Raw genomic sequence first — 14,374 nt, forward strand, 5'->3', positions numbered from 1 at the left:
CCCCACCCCGACTCATGCTCGCTCTCATGTGCTCTCCCTCAAATAAATAAAGAAAACCTTTTTAAGGAAATGAAATAAAATTAAAATGTCCTTTATTTCTAATGAAAGTAGGGGGGAAAGGTATGAATTTCCATTTATAAGATGAATAAGTTCTGGAGATAAAGTGCTCAGCATGATGACTATAGTTAATATATCTTCTAAAATATATTTAAAGTTGCTAAGAGAGTAAACATTAGGAAAACTCATCACAAGAAAAAAAATGTTAACTGACAAATGTTACCTTAGCATGGTGATCATTTCAGAATACATACATACAGCAAATCATGTTATACAGTATTAATACAATAGGTCACTATGTCTCAATAAATCTGAAAAAAAACATAATTCTTCACTATAAAAAAAAATCTGCATTACTGAATGCTAACCAGCATGCAAATCCAGATAAAATTAGTGATTTTCTAAGAAAATTCCAGTTACAAAAAACTGAGAAAGCCATGTAGTAACCATAGAGGATTGAGAACTCAAAAGCACAAACAGCTTCCAGGAAATAACAACAAATCTTCTAATCTTCTATTTCAACGATCAGATTTTTGCGCTACTTAAAATACTTTAAACTGTCATTCCCCTTTCCAATTACAATACTCTCATACTGTTAACAAAACTACAAGATGGCAAAAAATATATATATTTTATAGATCTATATATGTATATGTGTGTGTATGTATGTATGTGTATGTATGTGTGTGTGTATGTGTACACATACATATCACATCACTTACAAAAATTGACATGAATATCCCGGATTAAATGTTACCTACTCTGAAGCAGGCCAATTAAGTTCTCTCTGATAGAATTTGTATCTTAAGCAAAAACACATGAGAATGAAAGGTTGTTTAACTGAAGGTAACAGAAGCTGAAGCATCTGAGAGGAAATGCCTCATGATTGTGACCTTATTCCTGCTACTATGATATTCAAAGCAACTCTGCAAATACTTCACATGTTCTGTTCTGGTTATTCTGATTTTTCTTTAAATGCATGAGGCTCCCTACTATCTTCCCAATATATCACTTTGTCTTGCTTAAGTTGGTCACGATCAGTTTTAGTTGCTAACAACTAAAGAACACCAAATTAAGCATAAATTAGGGCTTTCCTTATTCAGCTGGAAGTGCCATAACAAAAATACTTTACACTGGGTACCTTAAACCATAGAAATTCATTTCTACTTCTGAAGACTAGGAAGTCCAAGGACAAGGTGCTCACAAAGTAGGTTTCATTCTAAAGCCTCTGCAGGGAGCTGCCGTCTTACTAAGAGCTCACAAAAATCTTTCCCTTGCCTGAGAGGAGAAAGCAGGGGAAGTAGGCTCTCTGTTTTCTCCTGAGGGCATTAATCTTATCACTACGTGGCTTCCACATCACCTAAATCTCACAATTTCCTAAAGATCTCCAAATACCATCAAGTTATGGTTAGGGCTTCAACAAGTGAATTTTGGAAGATACAAACAGCAGTACTATTACATAGAGCCTGCAATGTTTTGGGTGTTTTTCTGCATGTGTGCTGTTTTTAGTTCATAGACAATAGATGGGGGAAATATATTAAGAGCTGGATGAAAATGGAGTAAGAATGTAAAGTTCAGATTCTAATTTTTTTCCCTTTTTAAAAATTTGTTGTTTTTTGTACTTTTTTATTGTAAATTACAGCAAGCACAGATACAGAAAACTACATGAAACAAGTGTATAACTTCATAAATTTTTAAGAGAACAACTTTGAAATTATCACCCATGGTAAAAAAACAGAACTTTGTTAGTCATATCAGAAGCCCACAACTGGAGCACCTGGGTGGCTCAGTCCATTAAGCTGCTGCCTTTGGCTCAGATCATGATCCCAGGGTGCTGGGATCAACACCCACATCGGGCTCCCTGATCAGCAGAGAGCTTGTTTCCCCCACTCTCTCTCTGCCTGCCACTCTGCCTACTTTTGCTCTCTCTCTCCATCCCTCTGTCAAATAAATAAATAAAATCTTAAAAAAAAAAAAAAAAAAAGTCCGGGGCGCCTGGGTGGCTCAGTGGGTTAAAGCCTCTGCCTTCGGCTCGGGTCTTGATCCCTGGGACCTGGGATCGAGCCCCACATCGGGTTCTCTGCTCCAAGGAGAGCCTGCTTCCTCCTCTCTCTCTGCCTGCCTCTCTGCCTAGTTGTGATTTCTCTCTGTCAAATAAATAAAATATTAAAAAAAAAAGAATGGATTAAGAATCCATTTGGATTAGATTAATCCAAAGAACGGATTAATCTATCCCCTTTAGGATTCTAACAACTCCTTCAGTCTTCTTTGCAGATAAATTTTGCACATTGTCCATTATTATGATTAATTATATTAATTAAAAGTTAAGTCTTTTAAAAAATCAATACTAAATAGTATCTTTATACATCTTTCAGAAAGTCGTCCATGATATAAGGCTAGAATGTAAGGGCAGGACAGATAAAAGCAACTTCCTTTAGAAACTACTTTCAGCGGCTCCTTGATGTCTCAGTGGATTAAACATCAGTCTCCAGCTCAGGTCATGATCACGGGGTCCTGGGATCCAGCCTCGGGTCAAGCTCCCTGCTCAGCAGGGGGTCTGCTTCTCTTTCTCCGGCTGCCCCGCCCCCTGCTCCTGTGCAGGTGCACATGCTGGCTCCCTTGTGTATGCTCACTCTCTCTCTGGCTCTCAAAAACAAAACAAAACACCCCCCACCCCCAAAAAAAAACTACTTTCAAAATAAAAAAAATCACTGGTGATGGTGAATTAACACTGAATTAATTAAGCTACTAAGACTGCTTTTAAACTAAAGCATGAAGAATCATATTTATCTGCTAAATTTACATAGATTTGATTTAGTAAAACATAATTCCATTCAACTTTGCCAAATTGTGTTTATTCCCAATAAATACAATTCCACTCAACATTCACTGTCCTAATAAAAATTCTATGAAGATTTGGAAATATGTTATCCTCAGAAATCAGTTTATAGGTCTTGCTTTTGTTTCAGATGCAAATATGTAAAGTATTAAACTGTATTAAACTTGGAAACCAAATAAAATAAAGACCTCCATATTAATCTATACATGTCAATAATTTTCAAGAACTGAAGGGTATTTAATGGCATATTAAAGCAAACTTATTTCTAGGTAATGCTAGAACTTGACATTATTATCACATTAATATTAAGAATGATTATAATTTATGTGTGCCTGCAAATTAGTGATGACTTCCTATATTTGGTTAGCAGGAAATATATTCATTTAAATGACATTAGTTCTGTCCAGAAAGGTAAGTAGCAGACTTGAGCCCATGCGCAATTCTATGCTATGTCTATACTCATACTACATTATATAGAACAATTAGAAAAGTCCTTATGAAAAAAAAGAAAAATCCTTATGTCCAGACAGTATGTCCAGACAACATGTGACTCAATAAAGAGATTTGCAGTGATGGTACTAAATACCGATACAAGTCTAAGGTTCTCAAGTAAAATAAAGACATAAATGTAGATGTAGGTCTGTCAATGCAGATTGTGTATAGATCTGTGCGTAGCCAGGTAGGTTGGAAAGTAAAGAGATCCAGAGAGAGAATGTGAAATCATATCTTGAGATTGAGGCCTAAATCCTTTCTTTTCATACCATTCTCTAGTCTATCTGTATCTAATTAAGACAGCTTTACCAGGCATAACAGAAAGAAGTCACCTCTCCATACCTGCCGAGCCAAGCCAAGACGAAAGTAGTCGAGGGTCAAATTCTTAGGTCACCTCCCCTATGTTTACAAAGTTCTTTAGTTCAAGAGCTCTGCTGCTCAAGAAGGACCAATTATGACAGACTAGAGGAAGATCTTTCCCCTGCAGGTATTATAGAGGAAAATACTGGAGAACTTAACAGAGAAGTTTAAGAGCAACTTCTTATAGATTTTTTCCTCTTTTTAATTTGAAATTTATCACTTTACATTCTTAATAATGTGTCTACTGGAAAATTATGTTTTTGGTAGTGCTTATAAAGCTATAGAAATCTCTCTAGTTTTTAATGAATTTGTGTATTTCCCTACAAAATGGATCCCTGAAAAATTGTTAGGAAAAAAACACAAAATGAGTCTCTGGAAAAACTGTTAGAAGACGACCTTGGAATTTCACTTTTTGAAGGACATTTGATGAAGTATACCATAATCACAAATATTTTACCATAAAATTACATAGAATAAAATACTTAGCATTTTCATTTAAATTATGTTAGCAGAAGAAAATGGTGCAAAGTCACCTGTGCCCTAAGTATGGACACAAGACAAATTATGCATGTGCCAAATAGGACTTCTGTGACCTGCGGATTTCTGAAAACAAATTTCAAGATTCTCAAGAGCACCAGATATTTTACCCTTAATGGATACATATTTGGCAGTACCCATTTACAGTTCCCTGAAGCATTTGCATTTCTCCACACTTAAGTTACTTGCCAGATATAAATATGAAAATAGACAATTTCTAATTCAGAGGACTGCCAGTTCAGTGCTTAATATTATACATTTCGATGCTTGATCATTTAGTATTGCCACAATAATTAAAACCAATTCTTTGAAATGGAATTACTCATTTGATGTGCCTTACGTTAACTGCAGAACCACCTACCACACTGAAAACACATGTCCAAAAGACAGAGGGTATCTTTTCCAGGAAAGCCTGCCTCAGAATGATTATTTCTATCAGATGTAACAGAAAAAGCTTTGACAATAGGCACATATCAATTCCACACAATTCAGCTCATCCTTCTATGACTGATGCATAATAGATACTATTATAGTTGTTCCAAACATTCTTGTTCTTTTTTGTCACTCTGTATCATACCATGACTCGAAAGACAATGAGCACGATGCTGCTGTTGAAAAGCTTTATCTACTGCAGCATCTAGAGGCAAAACTGAAAAGAAAGAAAGGGGGATGGAAAGAGATTACAGAAAACTAGTCCCATGCAGAGCATAAAAACATCACCAAGTGAAAGATTAGAACAAATTAGAACAAATGTAGTTCAATTAATGCAAGATAATGTGTTTGATATATGTCTATCAATCATATTACAGCAATAACTATAATTTGAAAGTTTAAAAAATAGGAAAGTTGATATTAGGATTAAAAGCTCAACTTGTTTTGTTTTGTTTTATTTGAACTAAATGTGTTGTATGACAACTGAAAAGACAAATACTCTATTTCCCCGATGTCTTTTGGATCTAAAATTCCAGTGCAAGTAAAAATAAAATATAAAGTATTAGGAAAAAGTGACCAATGTTATTTCTTCATATGGACAGATCTACATTTAATAGTCCTCTTACTGCCTGCCTTATATGCCTATTTTTGATGGTATATTTTGAAATATGATGCCCTGAAATGTATTTTATAAAGCAAGTTTACTATTTTTCCTACCACGGTAAGGAATGAAAAGACTGCATCTTACTGTTTGCTGTTTAGAGCAAAGTATTTTTAAACTTTCACAATTATGAATAGAACAAAATGGTGTTCACCTTTTCCAATAAATTCTTTACTATATTAATTATAGGCATTTTGGAGAAAGTTTACTGATTTTAGGATTAAAGACTTCATTAAAATACATTTGTATTTTCAATTTATAACAAATGTGTTTTAACAAAAGATCAGGTCTTAGTTAATTCATAATTTAAGCTATACCACTTTTTTTCCTATAGATTTCCTACATTATATAGAAATACTGTTGTGCTATTTTTTTAAGTGACTGTTATAGGGTTTAAAATATACATCAATAACTTACCATAATCAACCTTCAACTACCACTTCATATACAGTGTAATTTTAATTTTGTATGCTGTTTTTGCCATTCTTTTTACCTCTATATATGTCAGAATTCCACAAGGCATTGTTATTACTTCTGCATTATCTCTTAAAGTAAGTTAAGATTATGAAAAATATCTATTATATTTTACCATGATGTTCTAAAAAGATTTATTTACTTAAGAGAGAAAGAGAGAGTGTGCAAATGCGAGCACAGAGGGAGGGGCCGAGGAAGAGAATCCTAAGTGGACTCCTTACTGAGCATGGAGTTCATGCAAAGCTAAATCCTACAAGACCAAGATGAGGAACTGGGCCAAAATCAAGAGCTGACACCCAACTGAGTCCACTCAGGTGCCCCCTATTTTACCAGGATTTTTACTCTTTCCTCTGCACTATTACTCTGAATAGTTCTCAATTTCTGTTATCACATTCCTTTGTTTAAAGAACTCCCTAAACATTTCTTTTAGCATAGGCCTGAGGCAATAAATCTTCCCAGCTTTTGTTTACCTCACAATAGTTTTATTTTGCATTCATTTTTAAAGATATGACTAAGAAAGTCTATGTTGAAAGATTTTTCATTAAAGATGTCATTTCATTTTATCCTGGGCTATATACTTTCTAATGAAAGTCTAATGAAATTATTTCCTTTGTCCTTTTGTATGTAGTTTTTATTCTGTTCACTTTCAAAAAAAAAATTTTTTTTTTATCACTAAGTTTTAGCTTTTGACTATGACGTGTATAAGCATTCTGGGAAATTTATCCTGCCAAGATTTTTTGGGATGCCTGTATCTGTGGCTTTTTTTTTCATACATTTTAGAAAAATCTGAAGGCATTGTCTTTTGATATTGATCCCCTCATTTTCTCTTCTTTTGAGACTCCAATATCATGCACGTTAGACCATTTGATACTGTCTTGAGGTTCTTGATTGCTGTTTTATGTTGGATGATTTTATCACCATTTTTTTTTTACCCGTGGGTTTCTTTTCAATAATGACAATTGATTTACTTGCAAATTTAAAAAAAAATTTTTCCCCATCTTGGTTATAAGTCCACTGGAGAAATTCTTCATCTCTGATGCTATATGTTTTATTTTCAGTGGTTTTTTTTTTTTTTTTTTTTAAGATTTATTTATTTGAGAGAGAGAGAAAGAGACTGCACACAAGCAGGGTTGGGGGCGGGGGGCAGTAGGAGAGGAGAGAGAGAATCCCCAAGCCAACTCCTTGCTGAGTGTAGAGCCAACGCAGGGCTCCATCTCAGGACCATGAAATTATGATTGGAAACAAAATCAAGAGTTGGATGCCTAACCAACTTAGCCACCCAGACACCCTTATTTATTTTCAGTGTTCTTATTTGCTATTTAAGAAAGTTCCTTCCAGCCTGCTGAAATATTCTACCTGCTTCTACATGATGCCCAGTTTTTCAATAGTTTTTAATTATCATTAATTATAGTTAATATAGTTACATTAATTAATATAAATATAGTTAATTGTAGTTAAATTATAATTACTTAAAATTTTCATATCATTTCAATAAGTGAGTCATTTTGAAACCCAATCTTTGATTACTTAATCTCTTAATTATTGATTGGTTTTACTCTTTATCTGATTAAGTTTTACTAAATACTGGATATCATATGTGGAACGGTAGAGACTGAGCAAAGTAGTATTTATGCGTTTAAAGCAGCCTAACATTTCTTTTGTCATGGTGCCAGTGTGTGGGGTTAATTATAATCAGGAGTTTGGCTGTCTATGGATTTTGTTACTTGTCTCATAACCTCCTTTCCCACAGATTTCTAAGACCTATAGCAACTGGCTACTGTTACCTTGAACTTTGAATGGGACCTGAGGTGCAAAAGTTTTTTCTCAATACTCCAGCTTCACCTTCATGTTCAGCAGTATCTACAAGATTTGTAAATATTTTCTGCCATTCTGGGTGTTGTCTTTTTAATTTCTAGGTGGTTTTCTTATGAACAAAAAAGGTTTTTTATTTTCATTCACAGTGAAAAACCCTCAAAAATTGGGCTTAGAGAAAACATAACTCAACATAATAAAATGCTATATATGAAAAAGCCACAGCTAACATCAAACTCAATGGTGAAAAACTGAGAACATTTCCCCTAAGAGAAGGAAGAAGAAAAGGATGTCCCACTCACACCACCTTTATTCAACAAAGTACTGAAAAGTCCCAGCCACAGCAATCAGACAAGAAAAAAGAAAAAAAAAAAGCATCCAAATTCAAAACAAAGAAATAACTGCTGATGACATGATAGTATCTATAGAAAACCCTTAAGACTTTACCAAAAAAAAAAAAAAAAAAAAAATTACAATGAAGTAGCAGAAAAAGAAATTAAGAAAACAATTCCATTTACAATTGCACCAAAAAAAATAAAATACCTGGGATTAAACATAACCAAGCAGGTATAAGATCTGTACTATGAAAACTATAAAAGACTGAAGAAATTAAAAATGACACAAAGCATTTTCCATGATCACAGATTGGGAAAACAAATGTTGTTGCCCATACTATCCAAAGCAATCTACAGATTTAATTCAATCCCTATGAAAATACCAATAGCATTCTTCACAGAAAAATAAATAAATAAATCACAGAACTAAAATAAAGAATACTAAAATTTGTATGGAACCACATAAGACCCCAAACAGACAAAATAGCCTTGAAAAGAACAAAACTAGAGGTATCACAGTCCCAAATTTCAAGATATACTACAAAGCTCTAGTTATCAAAACAGTATAGTACTGGCACAAAATGAGACAAGTAGATCAATGAAACAGATTAAAAAGCTGAGAAATAAACCCACAATTATATGGTCAATTAATCTACAACAAAGGAGACAAGGATATACAATGAGGGAAAGACAGTCTCTTCAACAATTGGTGTTGGGAAAACTGGACAACTATATGCAAAAGATTGAAACTGGACCACTTTCTTGCACCATACAAAAAAATAAATTCAAAACAGATTAAAGACTTAAACATGAGACCTGAAACCACAAAAATCCTAAAAGAGAACACAGGCAGTATTGTCTCTGATATCTGTCATAGTAACATTTTTCTAGGAATTTTTCCTAAAGCAAGGGCAACAAAAGTAAAAATAAAGTATTGAGACCACATCAAAATAAAAAGCTTCTGCAAAGCAAACAATCAAGAAAACTAAAAGACAATGTACTGAATAGAAGATATTTGCAAATGACATGTATGATGAGGGCTAGTGTCCAAACTATATAAAGAACTTATGCAACTGAACACCAAAAACACAAATAATCCAAATAACAAACGGGCAGACAACACGAACAGACATTTCTCCGAGGTAGACATACAGGTAGGCAATAGACACAGGAAAAGTTGTTCAACCTCACCAATCATCAGGGAATGAAAAATAAAACTACAATGAGGTATTACCTCATACCTGTCAGAACAGCTAAAATATAAAACACAAGAAATATCAAGTGTTAGTGAGGATGTGGTGAGAAAGGAACCCTCGTGCACTGTTGGTGGGAATGCAAAGTGGGGCAGCAACTGTGGAAAACAGTATAGAAACTGCTCAAAAATTTAGAAGTAGAGCTACCCTACAACTCAGTAATTGCAGTACTGCGTACTTACCCAAAGAGTGTGAAAACACCAATTTGAAAGCATATACGCACCCCTATCTTTACTGCAGCATTATTTACAACAGCCAGATTATGGAAACAACTCAAGTGTCCATCAGTTAATGAATGGATGAAAAAGTGGTGTATATTTTATATGTACACACATATATATATATATATATATATATATATATATATAAAATACACACACACACACACACACACTGAAATATTACTAAGCCTTAAAAAAGAATTGAGTTCTTTGCAACAACATGGATGGATCTAAAGGGTATAATGCTAAGTGACAAGTCTGTCAGAGAAAGACATATACTGTATGATGTCACTCACATGTGGAATTTAAGAAACAAAATACAGAAAAATGAAAAAAGAATACTCTTAACTATAAAGAACAGACTGATAGTTACTAGAGGGGAAGTGGGAGAGGGCCCCACTGGTGACATAGGTGAAGGTGATTAAGAGTATACTTACACTATGAGCACTGAGTAATGTACAGAATTGCTGAACCACTATATTGTATACCTGAAATTAATGTTATGTTAGTTACACTGGAATTAAATTTTTTTAAAAGTACACTTATCATAATGAGCACTAAGTGTTGCTTAGAACTGATTAATCACTAGCTTGTACAACTGAAACTAATATAACACTATACTGGAATTTAGATGAAGTTCTAATTCTTGATGAAGTTTTTCAAGATATACTACAAAGCTGTAGTTATCAAAACAGCACAGTACTGGCACTAAACGAGACAAGTATATCAATGAAACAGATTAGATATACTTTAATTTTAACCTTGATGAAGTTCAAATTATTTGTTTTCTTCTCAGAGTTTCATAGCTGTAGTTCTAGCAGTAGGCTTTGATGCATTTGGTGTAAGTTACTGTATATGGTGTCAGGAAGGAGATTACATTCATTCTTTCACAAATCCAGTTGTGTCAGTCATTTTTGTTAAAAAGATTATTGTTGTTTGCCATTGAATGGTCTTTTTCCTCTTATTGCAAAACAGTTGACCACGGATGTGCAGGTGTGTATCTGGAATCAGAAATCTTTTCCATTGGTCTGTATGTACACCCTTATGGCAGTATGACACTGCCTTGGTTATTCAAGCTTTGTAGTTAATTTTGAAATAGAGAAGTGTGAGTCTTCTTAACTTTATAATTCTCTTTCAAATTTATTTTGCCTACACTTGGTGTCTTGAAATCCCATATGCATTTTAGAATCAAATTGTAAATTTCTGTATATAAGTAAGCTGAAATTTTGATGGAGATTATGTTGCCTCTGTAGATTACTTTTAGGAGTACTGTCATTATAAAAAAATTAGTATTTTCATCCATGAGCAAGCAATTTTTCCAATTATTACGTCTTCTTTAGTTTTCTCCCTATTGCATTGTAGTTTTCAGAGTGTAAGTTTTGTACTTCTTCCTAAATTCATTCCTAAATAATTTGTTATTTCCCCTATCATAGTTTTTATTTCATTTTTGGACTGTTATTTCCAAGTAGATAGGACTACAATTGATGTCTGTATATTGATGATGTATCCAGTAAACTTATTAGTTGTAATTGTTTGTCTTGTTATTATTCTAATTTGCTTTAGTGAAATATTTAGGATTTTCTATATACTAGATGATGTCATCTGCAAACAGAGATAGTTTTACTTCTGGATAGCTTTTATTTCTTTTGCTTGACTAATTGCCCTAAAACATACAGTAAAATGTTGAATAGAAGCTGTGTGAGAGAAACTCATTTTTCTGATGTTAAGGGAAACACAGTTTTCCATCATGAAGTGTCACATTAGTTGTGTTTTTTCAGTAGATGCTTTTTGTCAAGTTGGGGGTAACCCCTTCTATTCCTAGTATGTTGAATGTCTTTACTATCAAAAGATATTGGACTCTGTCAAATGTTTTTTCTGTATCTACTGAGAGGACTATGTAAATTTTGCTTTTTATTGTACTGATGTAATGTATTATATTATATTCATTGATTTTCAAATGTTAAACCTGCTTTACATTTCTGGGATAAATCCTATTTGGTCATGGTATAAAATGCTTTTTCTTTTTTCTTTGAATGTTTCTGGATTTGATTTGCTAATATTTTGAGGGTTTTGTGCCTGTATTCATAAGGGATATTGATCTGTTTTCTTTTTGTTATCTTTGATTTTGATATCATAGCAATACTGGCTTCAAAGAAAGTTGGGAAGTGTTCCTCTTCTGATTTTTTAGAAGAGTTTATGAATAATTGGCTATAATTCTTGAAATGTTTGATAGAATTTGGTGAATGCATCTGAATCTGGGTTTTTGTGGATTTAAAAAAAAAATTACTTAATCTCTTCACATATTACATAGGTCAAGTCAGAATGTCTATTTTTCCCCCAGAGTCAGTTTTGGTAGTTGTGCATTTCTAGGAATTTCCCCAATTCATTAAATTACCTAATTTGTTGGCATTAAAGTATATATAGGATTCTTCTAAAATTCTTTTTGTTTCTATAGAGTCAGCAGCAAAGTCCCCTCTTTCATTTCTGATTCCAGTAAGTTGTCTTTTTATTCTTGGTTAATCTAGATAAGGTTTGTGAATTTTAAGAACTTTTTCAAAGAACTCACTTTTTGGTTTCATTCATTTTCTCTATTGCTTGTCTATTCCCTATTTCCTTTATTTCCTAATCCTAATCGGTTTTTCTTTTCAGTGTTCAAAAGTCAAAGTTTAGGTTACTAATTTGCAAATTTTCTTCCTTAATATAGGCACTTACGACTATAAATCTAACTCTAAGTACTGCTAGTCTCATCCAATAAATTTTACTATGCTGTCTTTATTTTTATTTATTGCATAGTATTTTCTTATTTCCCTTATGATTTCTTCTTTGATCCCACTGGTTATTTAGTGGGAATACGGTATTTAATTTCCAAATAATTATGAGTTCCCCAATTTTTCCAACTATCAGTTTGTTTTTCGTTTTTTTAAAGATTTATTAGAGAGACAGAGAGAAAGACCACGTACAGATGTGTGTGTGTGTGTGAGCAGGGCAGGGCAGAGGGAGATGGAAAAGAGGAAGCAACCTCCCCGCTGAGCAGAGAGCCCAACATAGGGCTTGATCTCCAGACCCTGAGATCCTGACCTGAGCCAAAATCAAGAGTCTCAAGAGTTGGCCACTTAACCAACTGAGTCTCCCAGGCACCCTAACCAGGTAAGTTTCTAATTTCATGCCATTGTGGTCAGAGAACATACTTTGTATTACTTCTATCCTTTTAAAGTCATTGAGATTTGTTTTATTACCTAACATATGGTGTACGCTGGAATGTTTTGTGTACTTGAGAAGAATGCATATTCCGCATTTGTTAGGTAGAGTGTCCTAAAAATGTCTGTTCTAGTTGGTTTATCATGTGGTTTAAGTTTTATATTTGCTGCTCTGTCTAGATTTTCTACCCATTATCAACAATGGGATATTCAAGTCTCTGATTATTACTGAATTATTTACTTCTCTCTTGTTTTGGTTTCATGTATGTTAGTACTCATTTCTGAGGACATATATGTTTGTAATCGCTGTACCCTCCTGATAGATTGACTTTTCTATCAATATACTCCTGATTCTTTAGATTCCTGTTATTTTTTGGGGTGGCAAAACTGGAAACTTTGTGTAATATATAATAGCAAGTCTGAGTACTATTTCACCCTTTACCATGGGGCTTGTTGTTATTAGTTGCTTGTTCATCTAGTGACTTACTGGAATATTTTTGTGAAGCTGATCTCCCCCCACCCTCAGCATCAGCCTGTGACGTTGTTCCTCAAGGTAGTACAACTTGGGTATGTCCAAAGTCACACTGACATGACAGTGGTACTAGTGGGACTCTTTATCTATTTCCCCTAATCACCTCTACAGGTTCAACTTTATCATTCACCAGCTAGCTGATCTATTGTTTTTAATAATACCTGGGGCATAAGTTGTTCTACAAACTAATCCAATCAAATAGGACTTCTCTGGAGCAACAGACTCTGATAAGCCTTTCATTTTGTTCTGATGCCAGGACTTCTCTTCCCTGATGTATTATTCCCTAGTTCTCTCTTTAAAACTACTTGACCTACAGTTTAGCCTATAGCTTGATTTCCTCCCAGATGGATTCACCACAACCTCCACTGTTCAGAGTGCCTTCAGGCTGGAATTTCTTCAGTCTGTTGCAAATGAACTCAGTTCCTTGGGAAGAAATTAGTAGGAATCTGTTTTGGTTTTTTGTTTGTTTGTTTTGTTTTGTTTTGGCCTGTTTCTCCCCCTAGACAAAACCTCTGAGACAAAGTTCTGGAGTTAAGAGTGGCGACTACGGTAGTCTTCAGAGGGACACCCTGCTCTTGGAATCCAACACTTGGTACATGGGGGCAGGAGCACAGGGTCCTCCCAGCTTCCCTTAGTGTGAAACCACTAGCTCCAAAGTCAGGACAAAAGGTACCAGGGCCCCAGTATTTTAGCATGCTGCACCCAAGCCAGAGTCTCTGTTCCACGAGTCAGGGTTGAGTAGAAGAAGGGACCCCTCTACCTCTCAACTGCATTCATCCAGGACTTAATCTCAGTAATAGGTAGCTGAGGGATGAAATAAGAAACACTGATGCTCTACTCCTTCTGGGAAGAAAGTCTCCCTCTGGGAGCTAAGAGTGCCCAATGTTCTTGAAGGCAGTAGTGGAATACAGTATCTGTCTCACTGGGCTGGCAGCAAGCAGCAAGAGAATATTGGTTCAAACATTACAGACTCTCACTTTTATTACTGAATTTTCATTGATGTTCTTGAATAGATGTTTCTTCACTTGCTATTTGCCCTTAGGACCATTTCCAGAGATTTTAAATGTTTTTGTTTTAAATACAGTTTTCACCAGTTTTACTGGGAAACAGGCAGCATAGCTCCTCATGCTATCATTTGGAAGTTTTTCACTGAATTTCCTTTTACCTGCTTC

The 14,374-nt window shown here is 34.4% G+C and overlaps 1 pseudogene; it reads left to right on the forward strand.

The window, feature by feature from the left end:
* LOC123946505 overlaps positions 1-14,374 on the forward strand; it is a 35,077-nt pseudogene that overhangs the window by 19,271 nt on the left and 1,432 nt on the right.

The sequence above is a fragment of the Meles meles genome, chromosome 7 (assembly GCF_922984935.1).
Source record: "Meles meles chromosome 7, mMelMel3.1 paternal haplotype, whole genome shotgun sequence".
In the NCBI taxonomy this organism is placed as follows: Eukaryota; Metazoa; Chordata; class Mammalia; order Carnivora; family Mustelidae; genus Meles; species Meles meles.